Raw genomic sequence first — 6,609 nt, 5'->3', positions numbered from 1 at the left:
ATGATGTATTGGCATAGTAAAACTTATGTTTGACCTGATAAGGTAGTATAAGAGTTACTTATTGAACTATATCGCTCATGTATATTTATTTATTTTTATTTTTTTCGGACAAGTAGGATCAGTAGGAATAAAGGATGGCTTAAATTTTAAGTTCGTGCTAGTAAATTTGGCGATTTTGTAGCTAAATTTTAATTTTTTAGTTAATTATGAATTTGTAGCTTAGTAATTTTCTATATATTGAGAATTGTAGGTTTGGTATTTATGTATAGATTTAGACACTCTGAACCAGTATTAGTTGTATTTAATAAATAAAAAATAAGTTTTTATTTTTTATATTTTGTTTGAGGTGAATTTGGAAGCCAAAAATAATTGTTAGCTTCGTGTTATAATGGATTGTGTAGGATGGCCGTGTTATTGTCCCAAAGTTTTTGGAGTGCAAGAAACTATTGCAAGTGACCTAATATATATATATATATATATATATATATATATATATATATATATATATATATATATATATATATATATATAGCTAATAAATGAGGGCATCAGGTTAATGGATGCCATTAACATCTATCCTCTCTAAAGACGCATTTCTCTTTCTTTCATAAATATGTAGCAACCTAACAAATCTTGGCTTTAGAAACTGGCCTATCGCACACCATGTCATGATGTTTGCCATTGAAATCAAAACATACAGGAAACATGAAACGAGCACTTTTACTTGTAACGAGAAAGTGCATGCAATCAAGTTAGCTGACTCCAAACAGAGGAGCAGAGGTGCCTTTTGGAATCCTAAGTGCAGACCAGGTGCATCAAGACCGTTGATATCTCTGATGTAGGGCCTATGGGAGCACAAAACTAGAAATACTTAAAGCTCCTGGTTTCACGGGCAAAAAAACTAGAAATACTTAATTCCCCACCCTCCAAAAGACCCTGCTATAACAAAAAGTTCTGATTGACCGGTATTAAAATCTTCTACCAATATCTTTACCAAGTTTAATTTTCGGTCTTTGAGCTCCTTTTATTTTTTTTAGAAAGGCCGAAAATGCCCTTAGGCAAGGGCCGGGGTATTCTCGGCGGCGCAGCAAAGCGAGGGAGCTCGGAAGAGGGCTGGGGCGGGGGTATTTCCGGCGGCGCGGCCGCGGTAGGAGGCTCGGGAGGGATGGCGCCAGCAATAAAATATTCTTTCAGGGCATTTTCGTCTTATAATAAAATATTGAAATATGGCTGGACTGATTGTTAAACAACCAGTCAACAGGGATTAAACGTTAGAGACCGGTTAATAAATATACCGGTGATTAATTACCCCAGTACTTAAAGCTCCTGGTTCCACGGGCAAAAATCTGGACATCAGAAGCAAGAAGAAAGCTAGGGGCTTGCCTTTCCATTTTCCAACCAGGGAGGCCAACGTTCTGATATCAAAGCCAAAAGATAGGCATGACCTTCAAGAAAAGACTAGAAAATGCACCCCCATAGTCCATGACCAACATATAAGCTTTGTCTATCAAAAGATGGATGCTTTATAGATGATTTAATAATACTATTTAATCTGTCATCAAACAAACTAACAACATGTGCTTGGTATGATTTCCCTCGCATCATGAGAAGACTAATATATCCTCATATGTACTTGTTTGGCTTCCCTTCGCTGCTGCGATGCTCTTGTGATGGTTCTTCTATGTGGGAGCCAGCCAGCCAGCCGCCGCCGCCGCCGCCGCCGCCCAGCTCCAGGATCGCCCCACCATGGTGGCTCTCCAGAGAGCTCACGGTGGTGGACTGGGACGGTGGGACCCCAACAGCCGAAGGTCCTACTGCTCCTGGCGCGGCGTCACCTGCACTGGCCCGAACCAAACGGTAGTGGAGGCGCTCGACCTCCCTCGCCGCAACCTCCGAGGTAACATCTCCCTCATCTCCGAGCTGAAATTTTGTGCAGGTGCTCTCTTCAACATCAATGTCTTTGCAGTATACCACCAAGTTACAACAGAAAAACAAAAACACAAAAATAAGAACAATACCAAATAGATCCTAGAATAATGCATTTTTTATATATATATTTGACTATATATTTTTTGTTTGAAAATAGGTTTCTTTTTCATTTCCACTTGGGTAGATTTTTTTCATTTGACTATATATTTTACTAAGTTGTAGTTTTTTGAAAATAGCTGAAATTTCTGATTGAACAATCTATATTTTAAACTTGATCGTAGCAAGATATAATTCGTTCTTGAATTGAGAAAGTGTCAAATTTTATGTTATTTATTTATCCAGGGATGAGCCAATCAGCTTGCGTTCATACAACTGACAGGCAAGATTTCTGAAAACTATACTTCTGCTCTCCTGTCTCAGTTTTCATGCGATCATCATAAGATAACCGATCAGTGGCACGACCATCTTCAATATGGGCATGTCATACTCTCCACCAAAGGATCTTCCCATTTAAAGGTGAGCTTAGCAAGATCCGTGAGCTTTAATGGTCATTCATGTCTTCCCATCAAGTACCAAACAACTATTGCATTGAATCCATTCCATATACTATGAATTCAATGAATAAGACTTTGTCCTACTCATTAGACCAAGCTGACCAGATTTAAAGAACCCGTGGGCCGGATCGGATTTTAAATTGGACCCATTTCATTATTTGAACTAGGTCTGGGTTTACTAAATTTTGATCCAACCCGATCCGATTCATTTGATTTTTGGAGCAATTTTGAATTTTTCACTCTATGTTCCGACTTTTTTTATTTTTCTTACAAATTTAGGCAATTTTTTTTATTATTGGCTAAGCATTCTCAGAGTTCTATGGCCTTTGGTATGTTCTCTCTCACTATATATGCACACTTCATTTTCATGGATATTATGGAAGATATTGACTCTTTTTCTTTTCATTCTTCTGAGACTATGTAGATATTGGTGTCATGTTTGGGGAGAGAACAAGTTCAACAACAACGATCAAGAGCTCAGTTTCTACAGATCAATTGAGAGCTCAGTTTCTACAGATCAATTGAGAGAATCCATTCCAAGAGCAGCCAGTCTAAAATAGCATTACAAACAGTGTGGGCAATTTCCAAAAACATCATTAATATTCACACCCCAAGCGTTGGCATCCTTCGGCCTTTTGTCTCTTAAAATCCGTATAAGTGATGGATATCATGACTCGCTGTATTTGAATTACTGTCATTGATAATACACCTAACATTTCATTTTCAGTAGCCAAAGAGGACCATTTAGTTGGGACATAGAGAATTTGTGCAAATATTAAAAATGATTTTTACAGTGAAGTTAAGCAATGCTTGAACTTGGTGTTAGTAAACAGTTTGCCGAAGATGTATCTCAGCACTGCAATCCAAAATAATTTTACAGCCTATTTGAAAGTTTCCTCTAGATAGGCTTACCATATAAGCACCACAAGATAGAGAATTCTATAATTAACTCTAATTCATCGGCTTGTTCGTTCAGATTTCGGTGGGATTCGGATTTGTTAATTGTACATGAATTTTTAAAACGCATTGTGCAAGAAACTAAAATCTGCTTTCTATTTATTTTGTAAAGTTAAATGGGGTTCGGATCGGAATCGAATTCAAATTTTTTGGATTGGGATAGGATTATATATATAGATCCGATCCAACTTAAATGATCTATTGAGTTAAAAGTTATAGTCGTGGATCCAACTCAAACAGAAAATTGAGTTGGATTGGAGTTACTTATGATTCGGTCTGATCTAATCTATTTGCACGCACTCATATGGCGGGGGATCCCAAACTGCGTTTCCGTCTTTTTTGCCCGGCGATTAATAATTCTAATAATCACATGGTTCGGATTACCATCTTCTCAGAAATTATTAGTCATCCTTCTTCTCGCCTACTTAGAGATATATCCAACTACTCCGAGAGGGCAGTACGCGTCATCTTCTCAGGAGTTATTACTCATCCCTCTTCTCACCTACTTATAGATATTTAACAGATAAACAAATCACAAGGTCCAAATTACCATCTTTTCAGAAATTATTAGTCATCCTTCTTTTCACCTACTTAAAGGTATTTCCAACCACTCCAAGAGAGCAGCAGGACGAGTCATTTTCTCGGAAGTTATTACTCATCCCTCCTCTCACCCACTTATAGATATTTAAAAGATAAACACATCATAAGGTTCAGATTACCATCTTCTTAGAAATTATTAGCCATCCTTCTTCTCACCTACTTAGAGATATTTCCAACTGGTCCAAAAGAGCAGTACGAGTCATCTTCTCAGAAATTATTGGTCATCCTTCTTCCCACGTACTTAGAGATATTTCCAACTACTCCAAGAGAGCAGTATGAGTCGTCTTTTCAGAAATTATTACTCATCCTTCTTCTCCCCTGCTCCAAGAGAGCAGTAGGACGAGTCGTCTTTTCAGAAATTATTACTCATCCTTCTTCTCAGAAGTTATTGCTACCATTCCTCTTCTCACTTATAGATATTTCCAACTTACTCTAATATATTCCGCTTTGAGAACTAATGAATGCGGCGGATGAATGATGGCGATTGGAATGCTTTAAGAGCTGTGCGGTGGGTGATCCGACTGTGGATTCGCGCGAAGGTGAATCCTTCTTTGGGGCAAAGATACATCATACGAATCTGGGGGGTGACGGCTCCCCAGGTTACTGTGCCTTTTTTTCTGGAGGCCAAACGCCGCTTGTTTTGCATCGCTTTCAGCCCTTCCTTCTCCCTTCACAAGGTTGCTTTAGTTGGTTTGCGTCGTTGTCGTCCTTTCCTCCTATCTTCCACCCAGCCCATATAGCAGCAAGGTCTCATATTTAAGCCACCTTGCTCCGCGCATATCTTATACCAATGAACCGTGTGAATCCACCAGCTGGATGCATGTGAGGGAGTTCGGCAAAGCCAAACTCTTCTTCTTCCGTGCATCGGAGCTGGGCTGGAAGCCATTTTATGTGTCACCGCGGGCTCCATCACAAGAAAACATCATGTATTGGGCACAAATCACGATCGTCGGTTACCGGGCTAATTAATTAATAAGCTTGCGCGTGTGTTATTCTAATTCGTGTAAAACAGATAAATGGCATGGTGTCAAAACTATTATGGAGTCAAAGAAAGATTCATTAGATGGTGTGTCCGCTGGGATCTGCCTGGATTCAGGTGTTTGGCGTTTGTCTTTTCCCTGTGGGTCATGTCTGAAGCCTTCAAACAGACTGGCTTACCAATGTGAAACCACACGTGCCAACCCTCATTCGCTCTTATTCCGATTAGAGTTCCTTACTTATATTTATGAGCATGGATAGTTTGATGGCACCGTAGAATATAACGCTGTTGATGGTCATTCATTTTAAACGATGATAATTGTGATATTTGGCCTAGAATGGGCCGTCTGGGGCTCAAGCCGGTAGGCCCAATCGACCAGCCTATAGCCGAAAGAGAAGCTAGAATTGTGGCTACTTCCTTAGAAAAACGGAGGCGATATTTGCGATAGCCCCACGGCGGCTCCGTGGCTACTTTGAACGGCTGCCGATCTCACTCAACCGCTACGAGAATTGTGGCGGTGAACGAGCTCTCTCCTTCCTCTGCCATTGACCCACCATCGAGCTCCTCCTCCCTCCCCTCCCTCCTCCTCCGGTGGCTGGTGTGCCACCCATTATGGGTCGTGCTCATTTTGGGCCATGTTCATTTTGGGTCGTGTTGGCCCTGTTCATCCATTATGGGTCGTATTTAATTTGGATTGTGTTCATCCATTTTAGACCATGTTCATCTCTATTTTGGGCCAAGATATAGGAAAAAAAAACTAGCCCTTTACTCTCCTTAATCGAGTAGATCTAGACCTTTCCCTAATAGTCGACCCGAATCACTTAGACCGAGCCCATGATCAAAATTAGACCAAGACTTGGATCTAGATTCTCTCTCTATGCCAGACCTGGAGATCTTAGTTCAAAGCCCTGGCATCCTTTTCTCATATCCAAGTTGATCCCTAGCCCTGCACCACCTCGATACTCGGGCAGTAGACCGCCCTATTACTTCAACCCCAGCAAAATTTGACCATTTTTGATATTTACCATTGAATCCTCCTTGCTCGGACCGATCTGGGCAATCAGGCACAATCACTTAACCGACCTGATCTGGGGGCATGAAGCTGTTATCCGCAGTGTTTAATTTTGACTTCCAAAATAATGTTAAAATTAATAATATTTTAATGATATTAAATAGGGGCACCTAACCCGTTTGCCTAAAGTAGTTTTAAAGCGAAAGAGATAAGTAATCTAATGCTTCAAAGTGTGTTTTCCAAAATTATTTGGTAAAAAGTTTATTAGTTAATTAAATTTTGATGTATATTTGGTATTTAGTTAAACAAGCCAGGCATGTTAATATTCATTTTAAAATTATGTTATATGTTATGAAATCTAGAAAATGTGATGGAACAAACTATGAAAAATCTATTTTGTATGTATGTATTCTTAGCATGGCTATAATCTGGCTCCGCTAATGAAAATTATTCGTTGACCCTGCCGACTCGTAATATGTGAGAAAGTTGTTTCGACACCGCACCACCAATATTAGAATAGTGGTATTTAGACACCGTTGCCTCCGGTTGTTAATAATAGTGGTTTTTGGCACTTTGTG

At 39.6% G+C, this 6,609-nt stretch overlaps 1 long non-coding RNA gene across 1 annotated transcript; it reads left to right on the top strand.

Annotated features, from left to right (window-relative positions):
* Positions 1-1,396: 1,396 nt before the first annotated feature.
* Positions 1,397-3,972, top strand: LOC120104535 (uncharacterized). Its single transcript, XR_016396347.1, has 2 exons — positions 1,397-2,445; positions 2,908-3,972. It is a non-coding gene; the product is annotated as an uncharacterized LOC120104535 (long non-coding RNA).
* Positions 3,973-6,609: the final 2,637 nt, after the last annotated feature.

Source organism: Phoenix dactylifera, chromosome 9 (assembly GCF_051530095.1).
Source record: "Phoenix dactylifera cultivar Ajwa chromosome 9, Ajwa_hap1_PhDact_Kaust_v1.1, whole genome shotgun sequence".
NCBI classification, from domain to species: Eukaryota; Viridiplantae; Streptophyta; class Magnoliopsida; order Arecales; family Arecaceae; genus Phoenix; species Phoenix dactylifera.
This window is presented reverse-complemented; position numbering and strand designations above follow the sequence as displayed.